The sequence below is a fragment of the Leptidea sinapis genome, chromosome 8 (assembly GCF_905404315.1).
Source record: "Leptidea sinapis chromosome 8, ilLepSina1.1, whole genome shotgun sequence".
NCBI lineage: Eukaryota > Metazoa > Arthropoda > Insecta > Lepidoptera > Pieridae > Leptidea > Leptidea sinapis.
The window spans coordinates 9,759,918-9,785,409 of record NC_066272.1 but is presented as its reverse complement, the minus strand read 5'-3'; the positions used below and the strand labels follow the sequence as shown (position 1 = coordinate 9,785,409).

General features: G+C 35.0%; 2 protein-coding genes and 1 non-coding gene across 12 annotated transcripts in view; 1 reads left to right on the top strand and 2 right to left on the bottom strand.

Moving 5' to 3' along the window:
- Positions 1–25,492, bottom strand: part of LOC126965614 (uncharacterized) — a 136,364-nt gene that overhangs the window by 15,214 nt on the left and 95,658 nt on the right. The gene's annotated exons all lie outside the window — the stretch shown is intronic.
- Positions 1–25,492, bottom strand: part of LOC126965602 (uncharacterized) — a 160,628-nt gene that overhangs the window by 106,797 nt on the left and 28,339 nt on the right. The window lies entirely within an intron of this gene.
- Trnap-agg (transfer RNA proline (anticodon AGG)) lies at positions 2,836–2,907 on the top strand. Its single transcript has one exon. It is a non-coding gene; the product is annotated as a tRNA-Pro (tRNA).

Here is a 25,492-nt window from a genome sequence, read left to right as displayed (position 1 = left end):
ACAATAATCAAAATAATTTATTCATACCTTTGTATAAATAACCCATCAAATAATAAATATTTTAATAGAGACCTTTTCAATACCTGTAAAATAATTTTTAAAGTATTAAAATCGGATATTCCATTCAAAAGATATAACGAATTTGAAAATGTCAATCTAAGGAAAATAAAAGATATTTACTGAGAGTTGAACAAAGCAAACAGAATTTTATAACGAGGCGGTACTCGAACGGTTAGCTCAGTTGGTTAGAGCATCGGCACGGAACGCTGGAGGTCGTGGGTTCGAATCCCGCATCGTTCATAAAATTTTGTTTTTAAAATTTTATTTGTGTATTAATCCTAGAAGTGGGGGTTATCACTTTAAAAACATAACATATTGTACAGAAAATAATGCAATAGTAAAATAAGAAACAAGTAAAATAAAATTTATATGTTAACAAAAATAAATCTATAGTCCGACTTAGTAGACTTTACAGATCGGCATCTAAGCGAGTGAAACTGCGGGGCAAAGCTAGTCTTTACTAAAACTGACTATAGTTAGTTTGCGATGCAATCTAAAAGTAGATATATATTGACGTTAAAAAAGACGTAAAAGTCTGTAAATCCAGTTGTGAAACTACGCGACCCAGCTTATCTCTTTATCTTTCACACAACTTTTCTTTACTCTGCTATTGAATAGAATCTTGCGACACCATCATTCTTGTCCTAGATACTAACTACTTATAAGTAGGTTTAGATACGCTTCATGTGGATTTATTTATAGATACATCCAGGGCCGGATTTAAACTTAATGCCGCCCCTGGGCACCGGAAAAAAATCCGCCCCAATACTGGAATTTTACTTAAACTTATAGTTTATATATTTTATTTTTCAAAACTTAAATAACTAATTTTTTGCAGAAACTATTAATGTTTTTATAAAATAAAATATAATTATTAATTTTTACAAAATATAATTATTTTATTTTTGTACCAAAATTATAATTTACAAATAATGGATAAATTGAATTTCATGAATAATCAATTAAACCAAAAATTATTAAGTAACAGAATTAATTAATTATCTTGAAAAGACTAAAAAAATTCTTTTCACTTTCAAATTTTTGCCGCCCTGGGCACTTGCCCGAACTGCCCCTAGTGTAAATCCACCGCTGGATACATCTATGTAACGTATTCTTTCAATTTTGTTTCACCTGCTTCAAGACTTCCGATTTTTTTATGTGAATAAGGGACGAGATGATCAGGACTTTCAGTTGATGGTAATTGATACGCCTTGTCCATTACAATGCAGTGCCGCTCAGGATTCTTGAAAAACACAAAAATTCGAACCGGCAATACAATTTGCCAAGTATTTCACTAGCTACGGCACCCTTCAGACCGAAACACAATAATGCTTACACATAACTGCTTCACGGCAGAAATAGGCGCCGTTGTGATACCCATAATTTAGCCGGCATCCTGTGCAAAGGTGCCTCCCACTGGTTATCTGCCATAGAATATGTAATAGGTACCCACTAAATGTATCAATTACCTACTCTGTTATGTAATTACGACAAAAGTTTTCTTCCAGAGCTTTCTTCCTCGTACTACAAAGCTGTGGAATGTACTTCCTTGTGCGGTGTTTCCGGGACGATACGACATGGGTTCCTTAAAAAAAGCGCGTACACCTTCCTTAAAAGCCAGCAACGCTCCTGTGATTCCTTTGGTGTCGCAAGAGAATGTGGGCGGCGGATCACTTAACACCAGGTACGCTCGTTTGTTCTCCTTTTCCATAAAAAAAAAAGTTATCTTTCAAATCGTAACCATAGAAATTCAATACATAAAGATAAGTAACACTAAGCTGGTGCGTAATATTTAATCCACAGATATCCGAGTGTAATCGAATTACTTGACCTACGTCAATGATCACATCTCTACATATCGATAAATAATATTACTGTATATATGTAAGATAAGATATATATATGTAACATTTATAGCCCACACATATAATATGCTATACGATATAAAATCACATAATCACTCCATGACCTACTAACCTAACTTTGCAAATGACACTGAACATCTTATGTCTCAAGGTGATGAGCGCAATTTTAGCGCCGCTCAGAATTTTAGGGGTTTTCAAGAATCCTGAGGGCTGAGAGTTACTGCATTGTAATTGGCAGGTCATATCAATTACCATGAGCGGAACTTCCTGCTCACCGCGACCTTATGTCATAAAAAAAATCCTCTAACATGTGAAGAAGCCTAATGGAGTAGTCAAGTAGGGTAGGTCCTCTGTCTACGGGTTGAGGGCTTTAAGGCACCGCTATGGATAACAATGGCCTCACAATCGAGTTGGATGTATTCAGAGTTTTATTTGGCGTCTTGGAATAATCTGCAAAGGCTCCTTCACGGTGGCCAGTTTTAGCCAGGTGCGAGAGAGGAAACATGTGTTAGTTCGTATTTTACTCCTGCCAAAGTTTATGCAGATTTTTTGCCCACCTTAGGAGCTGCTTAGCTTAATTACGGCCCGATAATAAGATCCAAAGACTTTCTATTTATGAACCTAGTTGAGCCGCTTCTTAGTTTGATATAAGATGGAAAAGATGAACAGGAATTATTTTAAAGATATCTAACTTAGTAAGGTGATTTGGCTCAGTTTGTTTACCAACTGTTTTAGCGAAATTTTTATTAAGAAGTATATCTAAACAGCCAAAAATAATCAATAAATAAAATACTGTATTATTATATCCTTCTTTTTCCACTGAGTTATAAATATCTACTTACAAGATATTATGCCGAATTATTTGATAAGTGGTACAATCTATTCGCTTATTTCGGCAGCTTTGAGAAGCGGCTCGTTGGTCTAGGGGTATGATTTTCGCTTAGGGTGCGAGAGGTCCCGGGTTCAAATCCCGGACGAGCCCGTATTTTTTTTGTTTTAATAGAAACAATTACTCAATATTATCTTTATTATTTACAATTATATCGATTTTGTACGACATTTACCAAGTTAAAATATTTAAAATGGCAATCAAAGTGACGTGAAATCAAAAATGAAGACATAAACGTTGAATTACCGAGTTGTTTGTCAGCATCATGAAACTAGGTCACAGATTGAGTGAACAATGTTCCTACGTAAAGTATATTTTTAGCACGGCCGAAATGATTTTATCACCGACATGCCTCCACAACGTCCAAATATGAATAAGGATTGTTTCTTTTTAATGTTAAAAGTAATGGGTTGCGAGTTCGATCCCCGCTGCAAATAAAATAGTTTTCTACGCGGCTTCAAATGTGAGAAAGCAATAGGCAGACAAGGATCGTTAATCGTTTAAATATTCTCCCACCAATGGTGGGGGCCTTCATAGAACAGGATTCTAGCTAGATGCTACCACAGCGGCGCCGTTTTCTACCGACAAGCAGTAGTATGAAAGCACTTTTAGTATTTCATCAACGAAATCTAGCGCAAAGAAAAAAAAACTGCAAATTAAGAATCGAATCTCTGAACAGCTACACTAGTTTTTGACGGCCTCGTCAAAAGCTAGATGAGTCAGTACAATTGGCATCATTACTATCAAATGACCTTCACAAGTGTAATGAAACTGATTGTACCAAGATAATTATGTAAGCCTTGTGCATAGTTATCTTTAGATTTACTTACGGCCGTTCCTAATATACTATCTACAGATAGGGGTAAATTACTACCTTCTACTGTCAGTAATTAGCTGTCAATAATCTGAAGCTGTCCTAATATACCCTGTAAGTCATTTTTATCGCCTTATATTGGGACGCGTGAATTGAAATTTCCATACAAACTTCTATCGCTGGTAAGCTGTACGTCGTCCCATTGACAGACAGCGTGTACGGATAAGGTGAGTTACCGTCGATAAGTTCATTGGGACAGAAAAGTCAACGATAGTTACGTTGTTTATCTCAAGTAAGAGATAGACTGAATATTGGGAACGTCCGTTAGCAAAGATGGCGAGACGTCGGTGATGAACTTACAATTAAGTAGATTACTTATGAATCAAGTAGTTAAACGTATTAGGTATGTACTAACATGTCATGTCAAAAGGTGACGAGTCATGACTGATTGAAATTGAGAAGCATATCGTAGACTGACAGATTTCAATTCATAACTTAATAATTAATGTTTCACTAAGAATTCAACCCTGGGAATTCTGTCAACTTTTCGTCAGTGTACCGTACCTTTCTAATATATATAATATTCACGGGTCGCAGTGTTTGTTACCAAACTCCTCCGTAACGGATAAACCGATTTATATGAATTTTTGTGTGAGAATCGTCTGAGAATCGGCCAACATCTATTTTTCATAACCCTAAATGATAAGGGTGACCCTACTTCCGAATACTTTTTTTATTTTGTTGACAATTTTTTTTTTATTTAAATTTTCGCCCGTCTACGATCTACAACTATTTTTATATCGAGATTTTTATATTATTCTGTTCCATCCACAAATCCGCTACAGGGTGACAAGATGGCAACCGAATACAATAATTATTGTAGTACGATGTACTTGGTAGGTCTGAGAATCGGTGGTCATCTATTTTATATACAGTAAAAATTTTAATTATCAAATGTTTATTTTTACTTTAGTTGGCAATACAACGATTGCTGGGTCAGCTAGTAGTATATAAATATGACTAGCGGACCCGACAGACCTTGTTCTGTTATAAAAAAAACTCTTGCGGATGGAATTTCTTTAAACCCGTTCTTAGCTGATCTCTACTCGGCGAAAGGAATATTTCTACCAAATTTCAAGTCTCTACGCCTTATGGTTCCAGAGATATCGTGATGAGTGTCTATATACGTGGAAATCTCTTATATATATATATATATAGATAACGGAACATAATGACTATACAAAGTGGTCTAGTACCGCCAGCTGGCGACAGTAACCCAACAATATTTAGTAAGCTGTAATGGTCAGACAATACTGTTGCAACAGAGCAGTCGAGTGATAATTCGCCGCCATTGCAAAATCAATAGTAGTGTTCTAGCAACGCTATTGTCTCGCGAGGCGGGCTACCAAGTACCAATAGCACTAGATCGCGAATCGCGACACTGCACAACACATTTTTATAACTAGCTGACCCGACAGACGTTCTTCTGTGCATAATAAATAAAATACTGTTTTTTCATGAATTTGTCAGTCATATTTCATAACACCAAGAATTATTTTGTAAAATACTCTCCCTGTCAATGACGTTCTATATTATGTAAAAAGGTATTGCTCCCTGTTTTTAACTATAATGAATTTGATTTACAGCAGAACTGTCAAACCGTGCGTCCATAAATTCTCTCATAGAAAATATGTCCATACAAAACAAATATTGAAAATAAAAATAATTATGGGTCTTAAAATCGAAATAAAAGCTATCCTATCTCTCAAGTTGGACCAAACTGCACTCCATGAAGTAATCACCATTAAAATCCGTTCATTAGTTTAGGAGTCCATTGAGGACAAACATTGTGACACGAGATTTATATATATTAAGATATAAATATCTATTTATTTTCTCACAAAGATCTTAAAGCTAAAACAGTACAGTAGTGTAACATTTTTTAACAGCTAGTATTTTGTGAGGAGCTGGTGCCTGAAGTAGGTTGACCCTGTATTACAGATCACCAGGACCTCACCCCGACAATTATTAAAAAAGTATACATCTGTACTTGTAGCTAGAAGAGCATTAATAACAAAAGATGACTTTTAATTTGTAAATTACTAATAATCACATTCATTACAAGATTATAATATCAAACACAGGCTTCTACGATATTTAGCGAAACTGCTGAGATGAGGTCATCTGTATATTTAGGAATTATTCAATTATTATATGAATTTAAGTAAGTCCCTATCTCATTTTGATGTTTAACGTAAGCAATTACTTATTAATTAAAAATGAGTAACATTACTTTTTGTTAAACGACTTAAATTTCATTCAATTAGGTATAGCATTTGATAAATAAAAACTAAACACATACTCACACACACACACACACACATACACACATAAACACACAACACACGCCCTAAATTATATATAAAATAGTTTCTGTGTTCATAATTTGTTGCATAACTTCCATTGTTAGACGTTTAGTTAGAGTTTGTTATTTGACATTTTACAATGCACAACTGGGAAGAGACTGACCCCCATGTCACGGGCTGTCCTAGTTTGGGGGACGAGGGTAATTTTAAGAAAAATTTTATTTTTTTTGCAACAAATAAAGATTTATTATTATTATTATTATTGTCATAGTAAATGCTCATATTGTAACTAGATTTAAATTTGATATAAGTGTGTAATAGACTTAAGTAATATTTAACTTATAGCCTATTCGCCTTTTATTGGAAGTAATCCGAATGATAGTTTTGCTTTGTTTGTGGTGCTTGCTCCACCTTAAAATAATAATAATCCTTAATGTAATGTTTGTGGGTGATCACCTGCTACCAAATGACACTGTGCTAATCAGGGGACCAAAGCATGCATCATGCATCCAGATAATTTATATATTTTATTCGTTATTCTTTTCTATGTAATATTTGATATATAAAACGCTTTTAACTTTAAACAAAATTCATATATTCAATGCAGACCTTACAAACTAATTTGTTAAGTTAACTTTATTTGATTTAAAAGAGTTGAGTTACTTGTATATACTATATTTTATTTATTACACTTTTTTGACACCACATTAACAAAATATAACTTAATTACTAACATACATAATTACATGATATGGTGCAAATGGCGGCCTTATCACTATATAGTGATCTCTTCCAGGCAACCATTTGTAATACAATAAAAGAGAACGGCAGTACATTAAAACGGTAAGAAGTGTCAAAAATATAGACACGCATAATATATACTATACTAAAATATACATACAGATAGATTCTATCAAATAGAGGACAGATAATGTTTTTTTAGTTGATTTTTAAAGGATGCTAATGATTGTGCTTGTCGGATAGTAAGCGGCAGTTGATTCCAAAGAGTGATGGCATTAATGGTGAAAGAAGAGTGATAGCTATCAGATTTATGGAAAGGAACATTTAGTATTTGTTTCGCAGCAGAGCGCAACGAAAGCTCATGCTGAGACCCTAGTAGCACAAATCTGTCTTTAAGGTAAAGAGGAGTGTTTTGGTGAAAAATTATGGAGTAAAGAAGGTGTAGAATGTGGGAATTGCGACGTAGACGTATAGGAAGCCAGTTGAGTTTTTTTCGGTAGGAGGAGACATGATCGTATTTACGTAGGTTAAAAATGAAGCGAATACATAAATTTTGTAGGCGTTCGAGTTTATCCAGCTGAGCCTCGGTAAGGTCGGGATAGCAAATGTCTGCATAATCAAGAATGGAGAGCAGGCAAGTCTGCGCAAGACATATTTTACTAGGTACTGGGAGAAGATTACGTAACCGGCGCAGGGATCCATGTGCGGAGAAAACTTTTTTACTTAATTCATTCAGTTGCGTCTGCCAAGAAAAATTTGAATCTATATGTAAGCCTAGATTTTTGACATTACTACTAAAAGGGATTAAAACATCATTGATACGAGGTCTAGGCAGTACATCCCAGTCAATTTTAGAGATCAGATGTTGCCTGCCTATGATAATTGCCTGCGTTTTTCCTGGATTTATCACTACACCATAATTTTTACACCACTCGCATATGGTAGCGAGATCCTTATTAAGACTATGAACTGTAGATTGTAAATCAGATAACGTGGTGTGCCTATAAATTTGAACATCATCAGCATATAAGTGGAAAGAAGAATTTAGATTGCTAGTGATAGAGTTTATAAATATTGAAAAAAGCAAGGGAGAAAGGACACCTCCCTGTGGAACACCGGCAGAAACCTGAACCCAGGATGATTGTATATCCGCAACTTTAATACGCTGTCGTCGCCCTATCAAATAGCTATGGAACCAACTCTCGGCATCTGCTGATAAATTTAAAGAAGATAATGATTTCACTAAGATGTCGAAATCGACAGAACCAAATGCGTTACTAAAATCAAGTAAGGTTAAGATAGTAAGCTGTTGGTTATCCATAGCGAGACGAATATCGTCCGCAACTTTGACCAAAGCGGTCTCTGTGCTGTGTCCAGGACGAAAACCTGACTGCACGGGGCTTAGAAGACAGTATTTATTAAGGAAATAACTAAGTTGTTTATAAACTAACCGTTCCAGTAATTTAGAAAGGAAAGGGAGTATAGATATTGGGCGATAGTCGCGAAAAGTCAGAGGGTTTGAAATTTTTGGTAAAGGAATTAAGTGAGCTTCTTTCCATGTTTCTGGGAAAGTATTAGATTTAATCGAAAAATTAAGGATGTGGGTTATTATAGGAAGAAGAATGTCAATAATTGGAATAATCATGTTTCGGCCTACACAGTCGCTTCCTATGGCTCTTGAGGAAATAGATAGTAAGTTATTCCTGACATCACTTTCAGTAAAAGGTACGAAAGAGAAAGGTTCAGGAGCTTGTTTCATGAAATTAGAGAGAGTATTTAGAGTAGTTTGCTTTGTATTGTGATCAAGAAGAACAGGAGACCTTGAAAAGTGCCTATTAAGAGAATCGACGTTAAGTGAAGCAGGAAGAACTGTTTGTTGCTGTTTCCCAACACCAAGTGATCTTAAAAATTTCCAAACTTTAGCAGGATCGGGATTATCGACTGATTTAAATATGTGACGTTGTTGAGCATCCCTACATATTCTGTTGCATCGGTTTCGGATACTTTTATATTTAACTCGATCGGAACTAGAATTGCTAATTTTGTACTTTGTTAATGCCCGAGTTTTTGCATTTATTAATGTCCTAATTTCATCTGTGAGCCAAGGAGCGGGGAGATGTTTCTTTTTAACAGGTCTAAGAGGCGCATGCATTTCATAAAGCTGTAAAATTAGAGAGTTGAAAAAACTGATTTTGGTATCAATTGAGTCAGTATTATATACTACAGTCCAATCGATATTGCTAGCATCATAGTTGAGACGATCCATGTTAAGATTGTTGAAGTTACGTAGCCAGACTGTTTGAGGTTTTAATTTAGGTAAGCGAACTTTATATGACAAGAATACCAGATCGTGATATGAAAAAGGCACTGAGGTGAACTGACCATGCTTATGTACAAGGTTATTTTTTGATACAATTATTAGATCAAGTAACGATGATTCACAATTAGGTAGGTTATGAGTAGGCATTAAAGGAAGTAACTGCAAGTTGAAGGAATCAATTATTGATTGGAGCTTTCTGCTGCGATGATTAACTTTGCACATGCAGGTATTGAAATCTCCCATTATGATCACATGCTCGTATAATGGAGTAAGACAGTCAAGAATGAATTCAAATGCACTAAAATAATCAACGCCTAACGAAGGACTGTAAAACACACCCAATAGTACTTTGGAGTGTGATATGCTAACTTCAAGTACAAGATGTTCCGCAGAGTCACCGGGGGGTGGCTGAGGAGATACACTTATTATAGAATATGAGAATCGTTCACGAATATATATTGCAACACCGCCGCCGACTCGGCCGGTTCGGTCATTGCGGACAAGCTGAAAACCCGGTAAGGAGTAGGAAGTGGAAGGAAGACAAGGTTTGAGCCAGCTCTCAGACACTAGAATCGCATGAATATTATTACTATCAAATGAAGCAAGCATATCAGTGTAGCTAGAAGGCACACTCTGAGCATTTATATGTAAAACATTGAAATTATTAACACAATCTATAAAAGCTTTCTCAAGTTCACTACGAAGGGAGAAGGTAGGCGAGATGCTGTAGTAGCTTTCATCAGCGGAGCTTTGGCTGCTTGAGGAATTCAAGGACAAAAAATCAACTTCACTGCTATCACTAGTATCTGCCATTACCAGCTAGAATTTATCAAGATTAAAAAGTACAGAACAAATAAATAATAATTAATAAGTAGGTATGTTACAATAATACTTAGATCAATTATAACTAAACTAACTAACTAAACAATAATACTTATATTAATTATAACTAATGTTATGTATCTAAATCCAACGAAAAATATATGTATATATTATATTGCGTTTTCAAGTTATATTAATGTGTTTGAAATTAATATATTAGTGGTTTTATTCAAAAAAACTGTATCCTGTTAACGCCAGTCTCACATGAATTAATTGAACAGAAATTATTAGCGCAAATTATTACAACTAATCAAATTAACAATAACATTATAAAATTTATAGATTATGTTGCTATATAATGATATGCAATGTTACACCAAGAGTATTTTGAATATCAAATTGATATTATTTTACAATGAAATGTATAGTAAAATGATGATACAGTTACAGAACCGACTTACAAACATTGTTAATTTATGTATTAGTATTATTATGTTTTATTATTACAATGTTACACCAAGAGTATTAGAATTATAAAATTTATATAATTTTACAATGAAATGTATAGTAAATATAAATGAAGATACTTACAGAACAGACTTACAAATATTGTCAGTTTATGCATATGTTTTATAGAAGTTATTAAATTGGATTAACTGAATATATTATATTATGAACCAAACAATTAGAAACTATAAATAAAGTTTAATGCAGTTCATTGTTCACCAAAAAGTAGTATAAAGTAAGTACATAGTTTAACTCTCAACTTAACATTTGATTTTAAGTTTATTAAATATATAGTTAATTAAATTTCTTGTAGGTAAATAGTGACACAAAAATGTAAACAATATTACCTAATATTATATTATGTTGGCTAGGCAGATATAATCAAGTAATGCTTACATATTGTACAACATTTATCATATACTACTTTAAAGTACAAACTTATTTCAAGATTCACAGTTTCAGTTTCAGTTCTATCAAATAAGTGAAGTCTAAGTTAGAAATTAGATATCAATTTAACATTGAATAAATTGAGATTAGTATTATAAACAAGAGTCCAGTGTTTAAGAATAACAAATAATTTGTTACAAAATGTTGCTAGCCTTATAAAGTAGACATACAAGTTGAGGAGTAGGGAGACATTAAACAAAATAGAATTAGATGGAGATTAATACTTAAATTTAATAAATTCCTAGCCATACATACTGCAAATCATTATAAAAGCACTAGATCAAGGAGTTTAATTCAAGTAATATAAATGAAAAAGAACTCAGGATTTGATTTGTGTAATTATTACTTAAGTTTAGTTTATGCTTATTTACTTATTCCTGTTAGTTCTCTTTGGCCTGGTGTTACCTGCAGCCTCCTGCCTCTGATCAGCACCACACTCTCCAGCTCTCAATTGTTCGTGCGTTGTGTCGGTGGTAATAGCATCTAATTCAGCGACAGAATTCACACTGTGTTTCGATCCCTTAGAATCAAGTATGAAAATAGTACCATTACTTGTCCAGGTTTTGTTCACCCCAAATTTTCGACGGGCAGTCATAAAAGTCTCATGTCTAGATTTGGTAAGAAACTCAGACAGAGTAATTCCAGACCCTTTTAGGGCAGTTTTACTAAACCATATTGATTTTTTTAAATCCACGTCTTCAAATTTTACAAGTATGGGCCGAGGCTTATCACTTTTATTTTTACCAACACGGTGTGACCTACTAATGGAAGTCACATCCAGCTTGGGGGTTTTAAGATGTTGGGTTAGGTTCTTAACGACAGCTGCCGATGTTTCCTCTTTACTATACTCTGGTATTCCGTGCACCAGTAGCATTTTACGTCTGGACCTCATCTCCGCTTGGTCAGATATTTTCTGAAGTAATTCTACTTGCCTGTGAAGCGTCGACAGTGACGCAATTACAAATGACCGAAAAGCGTAAAAGTCCCCGGCTACGTCGTTGACGTTTGAATTATTATTTGAAGCAGCTGCTGTGTTTTTAATGTTTTGGAGGTTATTCTCGAACTGCTCGAATCTTGTGGCAAAAGCTGTGGTCATATCGACCAACGATTTTTGAAGTGAATCAATAGACATTGATACAACTACTGAACCAGCCCAAACAAATTTGAGAAACACGAAAGGAATATAACTGGTCAGTTAACAGGATGTATAGCAATATATTCTTCTTATGAGCTCAACTTTTTCTAAACATACAGTAAATTCAGGAATATAACAGAAATTATATTATTAAAAGAATTTAACAGAACTTATAGTGAATATTCATACGTAATTAATTTGTACCAAATTGAATACAGTTAATTTGAATTTGACTTTTGAAAAACAAGCTGAGATTTGATGAAAAATAGTTAGATAAAGCAACATACTCTTAAGCATTTGTTATGTTTTTAAAGTGATAACCCTCGCATGATTAATAACACAAATAAAACTGAAAACAAAATTTTATGAGCGATGCGGGACACGAACCCGCGACCTCTCGCGTTCCGTGTGAGCGCTCTTTCCAACTGTGCCAACCGTTCGAGTTCCTTGGTTGTTTATTTGTGTTATATTAGGTGCATTCATTATATAAAGTCCACAGGATATAGAGCGAAAAAACGGCTAGCAAAAAAGCATACATTATTCTTATAAAATAAAACATAAATAATAACATACGGAAATATTATCTCATGTTCCAATGAGTCATCCGTTCATTAAATAAATCCTGACGAAAACTTCAAACGTACCATATCAGATAGCGTAATAAATTGTTACGTGAAAAGTGAGAGTCAATGTAACTCTACACCGAACCGTCTGGGCTCCAAACAACGGGATGTCACTATAATATACGCATATTCTATTATGTAGCATTAATATAGCACTGAATATATATATTATGTACTTGAGGCATTTAGTAAGTATTGCATAATATGTAGATGAACTTGAATTGTTTTGTTATTCGGTAGATTTCTCGTGGCAGGTATCGTCATGCTCGCTTAAATGCCTCGGCTTGTGGCGGCGACGTGGGGCGGGTCGTTCCCTTCCCTAAAATATGGTCGAGGAAGGCGATGGCTGGTCCATGCGTCATGCTCGTGAACGGGTGCTACTCGTGGGGGCTGGATGATCTTGTTACCGGGAGGTCTGCTTGATGTGTTTTTTTTATTATTATTATTTCCTTTAAAGTTAAAGTTATTATATATTTTATTTTATGAAATGCTCACATAATGCCTCTATTTATTTACAGTATGTGTGGATTGATGCATCTACTATACCTTATAACTCTTGTGTTTATAAGTATTAATTTACTTTTTTTGACTTACTCATGTAAGCCTTTCAGTTTTTGACTTTTGAGTATTTTTGTTGCGTCACTTTGCATATATTGTAATTGAAATGATTTGTAAAACAACTAAAATGTAAATCTTGACTTAAAAGAGTGGCAATGAGTTTCTTGCTACTTCTTCTCATTAGCTCAACCCTTTACGAAGTAGCGGTAAATTCAATAAGAAACAATATTTATATATATATTTTTTGACATTCATAAGTGTCATTTTTGTGACCTACATGAATAAAGTGTTTTTGAATTTGAATTTACTAGTTGATGCCCGCGACTTCGTCCGCGTAGATAAAGGGTTTTTAAAAATAATAAGCAAGTTTTGAATTGAAGATTATCTCATGTCCTATTCCAGTTCCGGTTCCAGTTTTCGCTCCCGTTCCCAACATTATTATATGAATCTTATTTCGAGGAAGATTGCTATAGCAAACTAAACCTACTATTGGTATAGTTATATAGCTCATCGACGTGAATTTCAGTTTATCACAAATCCCGCGGGAACGATGTATTTTTCCGGAATAAATTGTAGCCTAACGAGCAGGGCGTTCAGCTGATTGTAATTGATACGCCCTACCCATTACAATGCAGTGCCGATCAGGATTCTTGAAAAACCCGAAAATTCTGAGCCGCACTACAATTGCGCTGGTCACCTATCGACAGAATATGTTAAGTCTCATTTGCCCAGTAATTTCACTAGCTACGGCGCCCTTGAGACCGAAACACAGTAATATAAACACATTAACGAAATATTACTGCTTCACGGCAGAAATAGGCGCCGTTGTGGTACCCACAATCTAGCCGGCTTCCTGTGCAAAGGAGCCTCCCACTGGTTTATCACTGAATAAAATTTTATTGTGGAATGTTGTGAGTATGTCAATGGAAGTGAAATATTATTATTAAATTAATTATGAAGCAGTTTATTGCAGTAGTTTCAATATAGCTATGTCAAACTATATAAGGAAGTTGGACTTCATAATAATGAGTCAGGTATCTATCGCGACCGCGTTCAACCTCAAACACGAGATGTTTTTCATAACATAGGTTCTCTACACAATCATGTTTTGAAATTATTATATTATGAGGTAAGAGACGATTGTACGCGACTTTGCACAAATTAAATCGATAAATTTTCACATTAAACTTACTTATTTTATGACAATGACAATTTTACCAGTGGGAGCCTCCTTTGCACAGGATGCCGGCTAGATTATGGGTACCACAACGGCGCCTATTTCTGCCGTGAAGCAGTAATATTTCAGTCTGAAAGACGCCGTTCACTAGCTAGTGAAACTACTGGGCAAACGAGCCTTAACATCTTATGTCTCAGTGAGACGTATGATATTCTGAATACAAACTTATCTTTTCCAAATACAGGAGATTCAAAAAATATTTTATAGAGGATGCCTGTGTAACTAGATAAAGAAATGGGTTCGTTATAAAGAGGACGCCTCTATTAGCCCGCAAAATTATGTTATTTTATGAATTTGTATTATGTATGTAGCGTAAGATCTCGTACCTCGGTTATATATTGCGCAAAGATAAGTACCGCCTGATGTAAACTATATTGATGGGGAAAATGGCTGAAAAAAGAGGTGTTGGAAGAAGAAAGAAGTCTTGGCTCAGATATATAAGGGAGTGGACTGTCATCAAGATAGTCCAAGAACTATTCCGCTTAGCCATGGACAAGGAGAAGTTGAAAAAGATGACTGCCTCCAGCAATTGAGAGGCACGTGAAGAGAAGAATACTTTGTTATATAATTTCGACATATTTCTCCCTTTTTCTATTCAAATGCATATTACATATTCTTGTTCACCTCTCGCTTGTGTCGTAGCACGATTAGGTTGCGATACGTTCGCCCACAGTATTCTAATCTCGTCAAGGTCAAGATCATGACATGCGGTACAAAAATAAATAATATAGAAGTTAATGTAAATATTTTCACTATTTGATAACAATAAAACTCATAGATTGATATATTGATAACAAACAGGTACCGGTCTAGAGTGTTGACCTTACGAGATCATCAAAACAAATCTTTTTATCAGACATCCTTATTTAATTTACCTCAAAATTCCATCATTTATGGTAGGATTTTGACCCGTGGGAGGCTCCTTTGTGAAGCAGTAATGTGTAAACATTACTGTGTTTCGGGCTGAAGGGCGCCGTAGCTAGTGAAATTACTGGACAAATGAGACTTAACATCTTATGTCTCAAGCTGACGAGCGCTTATTTGAGGTAGCTCCACAAATATATAGGTATACGATAGTACGAAACTAAGATTACGAAATTCAAAGGAATTGTTTATAACTTTAAGTGGTAAAAGTTCCTACTGAAAGTATCAATTTTCCTAATAAATAATACAGGTTCACATTTATATATATAAACGGGAATGGAACGTGTTTATTATTTTAGAAATTTCAATCACTTCTCGCCCTTTTAAATATTTTTCTCGGCGGTCATTATAAATCACGTCATGAAAAAAATTTCACAATTGCAAAGCAAGCAAAATAACACAGTATACGCTCATAGCTTCAAAGAAACAAGTTGTTGGAAAAGAGCTGTGTGATCATTCTGCGTTCGTCACGATTGACATGGTGAAGGGTGTCTTATCAAGGGGTCCAGAGCTTCATTTTTGTGGTGTTCCAAGGAATTGTCTTAGATTATGTTGTACGCTTACGCTTTATAAAACGTACCTTGGACTTTCCAGCAAGACTGTACCTGGTCACAAGGCAACCCAAGCTTGTCAAATCTTAATCGCAAGGACTATAAGTTATGCTGAGTTTGATCGAGTCGCTGAAGAATTCTCTAGAACAAGCAGTAACAAAATTTCACTTTGAATAGAACTGAAACAAAAAACAGTAAAGTATGTCCCTAGTGTGGTGACAGCCTAGACAAGTAAGCTCGTACGATTACTAAGTACTTGTTTGCTTATTGGTCCTGTATTAAAGCTATTTTTACACTCGATCTGTTTCGTCTAAACTCTTAAAATGTTCGTATTTATAGATTCACTCATAACAAGTGCTCTCAAACTGTTGCCACAGTGCTGTATATATTCATATTTCGATAACCCACAGATATGACAGACATGTGGCGCAGCTAAGACTTTTATAATACACAGAGTTAATGACTGACATTTTAATTATCTGTGATGTCTTCGACATAATTAAGATTGAAGCCTTTTAAAAAGCTTTTAGATAAGACTTCTTCGTATGAAGTCATGAACGAATGGTTTAAATTTAATTATTTCATTTGTATTGCATAGGTATATATTATTACGTCTTTAGAAGTCAAAGTCAAAGTCAAAATATCCTTATTCATTGAAATCATACGTGATCATTTTGACCCGTCAATTTATGGTTTCTTATAATAATAAGAGCTACATAATGTAGTTTGTAAAAATAATACATATACAGTAAGAGCTCTTTATTAGCGGGGTATATGTTCCGTAAATATGCCGCGAATACAGAAACCGTGAATACGGAATATATATATTTATATGGGATTATAGGGGATACGTTCCTAGGTGACAAAATAAAAAAAAACATATAAAAAACAATTATTATCTTGAGGCTTAGGCAACGGTTTAAAGAATTTTGCAATTTTTTCTTGCTTGGCAGTTTTTAAAAGGTCTTTCGTTTCAAACTGATATTCAGCACTGGCATTACCAATTAGCCTCTTTAAAATTAGACTTCGTTCCATATACGGATCAATTTTCATAAAGAAATCACAAAGCTCATGTGCCATTTTGAAGCCTTAACTAAGATTTTTCAGAATTAAATGTCACATTTCCAGTGCTTTTTGAAGCGTCTTCTTCAATGGGCTGTGAATTTAACTTTGCCTCCAAGTCGATTTCAGTCAAATCTTCATCTTGCGATTCAAGCAACTCCTGAATGTCACTTGATTCTATCTGGTCGTACCCATCTCGTCCTATTCCATTCGCAATTTCGGCTACGTTGGAATTCTTTTTATTTATATGCATGTACTATGTACCGATTACATCCGCGAATAAAGAAATCTTTAGCCGCGAGTATAGGAATTGGGTCACAATTTTTTAATCCACGAATAGTGAAAACACGAATGAAGGAAGCGCGAATAAGGACCTTTTACTGTATACCTACTCTAGAAAATTATAATATTTTGTTTCATTAAAACAGAGTTAGAGCAAGTTCATTCCCAAGCATTCTTATCATCTAAGTAATCTGTTATTTTATAATAAGCTTTTTTATTAAGTTTTCGTTTAATTTTTAAATTTGTTTACTGGCAGATTAAGCATATCACTTGGAAGTTTGTTATAAAAGCCTATACATTGCCCTTTAAATGATTTATCAACTTTATGGAGCCTGGTAGTGGTAACAGCGAACTTATCTTTATTCCTAGTATTAAACTTAGGGGCATCCATTAACTACGTGAGGTGTTTTCTTGAATTTTCTGTGCCTCCTTCCCCCCCTGGTGAGATGTCGTGAGAGTTTATTCAACCCCCTCCCCTATCCCCCAATCTCACGTAAGATTTTTCAAAATGTGGGTTTCTTACATAAACGCGAAGTTTTATACTTCGAAAGAATTAGTGAATGATCTTAATCGTATTAAGATTACGCTTAAGATTAAATCTTAAGCATGTACAATCTGGATTAAATGGACATGAATAGAAAAAAAATTGCGTGATATTTGCCGAGACCCCCCCTCTCTCCAACATAAGATTAAATGAGATTTGACTCGACCCCCTCACCCCCTTAAACATCTCACGTAATTTATGGACGCCCCCTTATGACTATCGCCATTTTTCTTAAACAAATTAATATTGTATGTGCACATACATCAGATTTTCATAAATATATTGGACAAATGACGGTCATTGATTACTATGAACTTCATATTTAAAATGTTAACTACGCCAAATTTGATACTCTTCCAAACGCACAATATTCTTACAAAATCGTAGTTAAGCACCAGATCACTAAATAAGGTTAGCATTTCTTACGGACGAGTAAAAAAAGAAGGACTCCGTGTCACCTTACAACACAGTGAAGCACCAAAACAAGCCGGTTAACGTGTAAATATATAGCCCCACGCACACACTTCCACCAATACAAGCCGATCTGCCGCCATTATGACATTTGCCATCGTCTGTGACAAATCAGTTTGCGTCGCAATAAAATATTTTAAAAATGCCGTGGTGCGTTGTGAAAAAGTAAAAAACAAATCTACCAGAATTGAAGAAATCGGAGTTTAAAGTAATTTTAAAACAATTTGTTAAATTGTGTTACTGGTATCCCCCGTAACCGCACCCACACTAGCATAAAAGTGCTTCACTTGCTAATACACGGCGCGGAGTCCTTCTTTTTTATTCGTCCATGCATAGTTTCTCATCCTTATTTTGCTCACCGCCCACTTTGAGAATATGTTTTTTTCTAGAGTATTTTCGTGTATTTTTTTGCCTTTTTAGGCTATATTTTTTAATCTACCCACGCCCCATCTGCGCCATCTCAATGCCCCCTAATTTTCTCTGGGTCTTCTACTGCCCCCCCCCCCGAAAGTCCCAAACGCCCACAAGGGGTCGTTATCGCCCACTTTGAGAATCTATGGTCCATGGCATTTCTAAAGGAAATGTTCTAGGTACATGTACACGTAACACTGCAACTGGGTCGTGCAATAATTGCGATGTCATGTCTATTCAATTGTTTCTGTCGTCGGCTTTTGTTGTAAAACGCTTCATAATGAACTTGGCATTATCTCCATTACTCAATAATTCTCATAAGTATTGCATGGATGTGTTCGATTACTTAATTACATTATGAAATACGGTTTTGATGTGAAAGTGTTAATGTTTTGATTACGCGTGGTATTTTTTTGCTATCTTCACGCTTGGATGCACCGCAATTATTATTTTTATTGTTATTTGGTTGTGGCAAATTAATTCCGCCGACTTTTTCTGTCTACAGAAAAATACCATAGACAACAGACGCATTATCATCTGTGAGGGTAAAATAATGAGAGTTGTCTATTTCGCCGCCTAATAATATAACAAAATTGTCACTGAGCACACGGACTAGTAAAAACAGAAGGACTCCGCGCCGTGAATCGTGATATCAGCAAGTGAAGCACCTTTATGCTTGTGTGTGTGCGGTTACGGGGTATACAAGTTACACAATTTTTCTCCCTTAAATAATCATATATCCACAAATACTTTTATATTATTGTTTTAACACTTTTTCACAACGCACGACGGCATTTTTAAAATATTTTATTGCGACGCAAACTGATCTGTCACAGACGATGGCAAATCTAATAATGTCGGCTGATCGGATCTAATACAAATTAGTGTAAGTGTACGCGTGGGGCTATGTATTTACACGTTTTCCGGCTTGTTTTGGTGCTTCACTGATATGTAACGTGACACGGAGTCCTTCTTTTTTTACTCGTCCGTGACTGAGCAATATAGTTCTCACGCAAACTCGTCACATACGCATATATATAATCTTAATATAATTACGCAAGTTCCTCAAAAAACTTCTTTAGTGATCAACGATCTAATCGCAAGAAGTTCTCGTTGTAACGCATCGAAATCTTTTTCTATATCTTTCTTTCTTCCCGAGAGGAAATAGCACGCACCTTAGGATAGGGAGTTCCTAGAGGACGTCGGCATATTATTTTAGCCATAACTGATTTGGCAATTTAAATAATAATCATATCTTAGCAAACATAGCACCGATACATCGTATTAAAATGTATTTTTTAGCAATAAATCTTTCAACTCCGCTCGAAACAAAATCCACCGTATAATGTACATGAAAGCCGAAAACATACAAAACATGATATCTGTCTGGCTATTGCCATATTTGAACAGAATTCGGTCTGTAAAGGTAAGTACCTATCGCGCGTCGGTGGGGAAATGGCAAGGAAATTTGGCCACGTGCCAGTCCAAGTCACATGGGTGTGCACGCTTTAAAACATGAAGAAACAATCCTAGTACATATTTGCGAAGGAACGAATTTGTTATGATCATTGACAGATTTGATAAGTTCGTAAGGAAGTGTTGTTAACCCACTGCTTAGGTTAGTTCTCTGGTCGGAATATTAAGCACCGTACGCTATTGTTGCTCCTTCTAGTCGCCCAGTTGTCTCACTATTTGTATCTATTACACTAAGGTTGGTAATTTGCCCCTCTAACGTTACAAACGTCAACGGGAATTATATTTCACAAACATAATAAACTACATGAGTGTTCGTTGCACCAGTGGGAGACACCTTTGCACAGGATGGGTACCACAACGGCGCCTATTTCTGCCGTGAAGTAATAATATGTTTAGATTACTGTGTTTTGGCCTGAAGGGTGCCGTAGCTAGTGAAATTACTGGGCAAATGAGACAACATCTTGTCTCTAGGTGACTAGCGCAATTGTAGTGCCGCTCAGATTTTTGGGGTTTTATCAAGAAACCTGAGCGGCAATGCATTGTCATGGGCAGGGCGTATCAATTACCATCAGCTGAACGTCCTGCTCGTCTCGTCCCTTATTTTCATTAAAAAAAAAACTTTTTTTTTCAGTTTATGAACACATATTCCCAGTGGTCGATGTCTAAGTTAACGATCATAGACGCATCATTAATCATGTAATGGAGTGAACAATGAGCCAATGTTTTATATTATATACGTTATTATATTTTATATAATATTATTTAAAAGGGGGAAAAAAGGGAAACGTCTCATGTGATGCGAAGTAGTGAGGCAACCGTCCATGGACATCCATTACACCATGGGTCATAAGACGTGTTGCCCCTTTAAGTTGAGAGTATGATTTTTCTACAAGGTCGACCCTAACGGCCGTTCCCAATATACTATCTACAGATAGAGATAAATTACTACCTTCTACTGTCAGTAATAAGCTGTCAATAATCTGAAGCTGTCCCAATATACCCGAAAAGTCATTGACGCTTGAATTTCAATTTCTATACAAATTTCTATCGCTGGTAAGCTATACGTCGTCCCATTGATAAACAACGGATAAGGTGAGTTACCGTCGATTAGTTTATTGAGACAGAAAAGTCAACGATAGTTTGGATTTTCATCTCAAGTAAGAGATAGAATGAATATTGGGAACGGCCATAAGTTTACGAAAAAATATCACATAACGTATGAAAACTTTTGATCACTATTTTTTCTATTTCTCGTAAACACAATTATTAATCGGGTTACTGTTGGTAATATCTTCATACATATAAACCACTATGCCTAGGACAATATAATAAGGTGTTCCCAGGAGGAAATGACGCTCTCCTAACGGAACGCACAATGAACTAGCCGAGTCATCTGAAACAACATCATTATATCAACTAGAAAAGTATTCAAGGCGTAGGTATGTACGAATCTATATAATTAAGTCTGTCTCACACAGGACACAGGGCACGCAATACGGACTTTTACTAATCACGGTCCTGTTAAATTTTAGGTTCATCAGCCGGAAGACTTCAACTGCTGGACAGCCCAAAGGTCTCCAACACGATCGTTCCTGCGCTGCCCTCATCCAACGTATTCCGGCGATCTTGACCAGATCGTCGGTCCATCTTGTGGAGGGCCAAATTTTAGGTTACGACATAAGGAATTACAAATAAAATACTTATATAAGGTACATTATTATTATAGTATAAAATTTTATGGACATATTATGACATTATATTTCAAAAGATTTATAAAGCTCTTAGTCTTAAATAGAAGTGCAGACTTACAATCATTGTCTAACAATATTTCAAATAAAAAACTTTATAAGATAGTATTATTGCTCCACGATTGAACAACTCCGTATCAGAGAAGGAAGGGAGCAGCCCCTCGCCTGTCTAGAAAATAAAATATATAGCACGCAGTGTACTTACTCTTTTCATTGCACGAAAACCATGATTCATTCGAGGAAAATCTAAGGGGCAACGAAATAAAAGTAGGGACAGACGTAAGCAAAATTAAAGAAAATAATATCGGCTGATCGAGGTAACTTTTAAATATATAAATTTTTAAGGCCAAAAAATCGCAAAATTGCAACCATTCTTTATCGGTTTATATTAAAAAGCTGTTAGATTTACAAAAAATGTGTGAAACCTGTCAGAAGACTGAATTTTCGTTAATCATTCAATCTAGATTTGTAAAGAAAATTGTATAATATTTGTCATAAATTAAAAATGCTTCGAATTACGAATTAGAACAATAGCGATCTTGTGTAAGAGAGATAACCTAGCTCCGATCGATTGCTCAAGGCCGTTGGCTCGGTCCGCAGCCTTAAATCTAAATTGTGCAACGACGGAAGAAAGCTATGGAATAAAAGAGAAAGAGTCTGTGTAGCAACGGGAGTGAAAGAGAAGAGATACTTTTATCTGGTTTTGGTTCGGAGTCGTCCTTTCTACGTGGCTAAGGTTAGATCTTCAGAGAGTTAGACCTCTTATAGACCAGCTCTTGCTAGTCAAATATATAATAACAAAAGTGAAATAGTTAAAATTAAACAGTCACTTAAGTTTCATATGATACACGTTACAAATACATATCTGTAAAACATATCAGGTATTGATGAAGTATATAACTGCTAGCTACGAACTATGACTGACTGGGAGGCTTACCAGTGGAAGGCTCCTTTGCACAGAATTCCGACAAGATTATGGCTACCACAACGCCGCCTATTTCTGCTACGAAGCAGTATTCTCTAAGCATTATTGTGTTTGTCTGAAGGGCGCCGTAGCATTTATGGGTTTTTCAAGAATCCTGAGCGGCACTGCATTGTAATGGACAGGGCGTATCAATCAGTAGAGCAGTAATTTGTGGTGGAGTGCAGCGGACAAACAGACCACGTGATGTTATTAATACTGTTGCTAAAAATGTGAAACCGTGCCCACTAAGTGATAAGTGATTGTTAGCTTGCAACACCACAGGCTCTGCTAATGACAGCCATGTGATGAATATTTAATTTAGAAATGACGGAATGAAAGTGAAACGTGAAGCGATACACGTACTCCGCGATGGTTTGTTTGTAACGTTTGTTGCCAAAGTTTTAAACTAAATTGTAAATATGTAATGTGTACTGGTAATATTTAATCGTTGTAAATACTCCGAAATGAAAATAAAATCTCGATCGACAGCGCATTACTGACTTACAAATAAGAGAGGTGCTCATCCATCATCAATTAATTTCACTTACTTAATAGACGAAAGTTTATTAAAAATTAGGAAGATCAACAAAGTAAGAAGGGATAGGATAAGACTAAAATGATATAAATAAAAATAAAACATGATCACCGATGCAATCACACATGCACTGGCACTAAAATGGAAAAGGGCTGGACATATTCCACGGTATACCGACAGGTGGGCTACAGTAATAACACGTTGAAAGGGACCAACACCAGGAAAACTTAATGAAGGAAGGCCAATTAAACGATGGGCTGTTGGAGGAGATCTTTCCCCAATATGGATCCAAATCTCAAAAATCGTTAAAAAAATAACGACCTAGATTAAGCAAATAATACTATCAAAAACTAACAATATCTAAAATATATTATTTAAGAGATTTATCCAGGAATAATTAAATGGATATTTTAATTTCAATACAGTATTAAAAACATTTACAAAAATACATAATATAAGATTGTACACACACCAATAAAATTTCCACAAATAAAAAAACAAAACTTTAGAAGAAAGTAAAAAAACAAACGGATAAAATTGCTAACTTTAATGAAATTTTAAACACAAGAATTCTCTAATGTATTTCTTAAACTGTGTGATCGAACAAGTATTATCATTATTATTAGAAAGTATGTAGTAGATAATTCTAGAGATGATCGTGTAACTCTACTGGTAGTATATAAATGACGCGACTGCTCTGCAGATGCAATAGCTTCCACCTGCTGTTTGCAACACCTTGCAAGTTGCAAGTTTCAATGCACGTTCTCCATTTTTGGCAGCAGAACGATGTTGCTTGTGCGACCTCTGACTTATAAACATTTTACATAATATTTTCTTAATAACATTTTGAGCCACGACCGTGATACTCCTTTACATGGCAAGGATATTCAATGTTACCAAAGCTTAAGTTTCATATCTTACACTTATATGTGATTTTCCTTCTTTTGTTAGTATAAAAATGATAAAAAATGACGTTTGATGGAATAGCATAAGGGCTAAACATAGATAAATAAAAAATAAAGATAAAATGAGATTAGCCAAACGAAAATATGTTTTATATTATTTTGTTTGTGTAACTTCTTTCAATTATTTATTGTTATACTAACCGCCAGTTGCAAAAAGCATCCTTAGAGTTAATGTTTCATTAAATATAATACCGTCATTTTTAATTTTGACAGTCAAAGATAGCATGTGATACATTAACTTTAATGATGCTTTCTGCAACTATATTAAAGTAATGAGAGATGCGAATGAAAATCGATCGACTTTATTGTTCATCAACTCTTTGACTGACCTATACAGGTACCTAGAAGATATATAGCATACGACACAGGATATCTATCCTTGCTAGTTCCGCCAGAGTCGGTAGTCGGCGTCTGTTCATGTATTCCGTTACAAAAATAGATTTAGCAGTAGTCTTCCTCCGTGCTACGTTTATATAATCTCACTAACATCGTATTACAGGTAAGGTTTCATGTTAGAACAATCTGATTTAATAAAAAGATTATTGGGATATCTAAACCAGAAACTAAGAAAACAAAAGATTAACTTCAACTTTGTTTTGCCCAATGTTTAACTGTCTACTAAGTACTATATTATTATGAAGGTAACGTAACTTTAAAATTATATACAAATATTACGTAAGTTTTAACTTGTTATACCAACTACTCGGCTGAGAGTGTACAGAGAAAGTGTTAAAATACGTTTTAAAGGTTACTATAACATAAATGACTTTCATAATGATACACTTCACGGTATCGAAATTTTATAAAAAAAAACGGGCTAAATTTTTCACTTTCAATATCTTATTTGGAATTAAAATATTTGAATTTGTATATCAATCTTTGTGATGCATGTTACATATTAATTATATGACACATATTCTACGTTTTTTCAATTGTCTGTCTGTTTTTGTTGTTTTTTTTAATAACTACAGAACAACTAGATCGAATTTGATAAGTAATTACATTAGGCATATCATATATAGAGTATAGACCGAGATTATCGGAGCTAAGATAAAAGGGTTGATGTTAAATGAAAGAAACTACAGGAGTCAGGAAGTAGAAGAACGGAGTGATTATAGTAATCCCCGCGCGATAACATGAGGACAGGCCGACATCTTGGTGACGTCGAAATGACG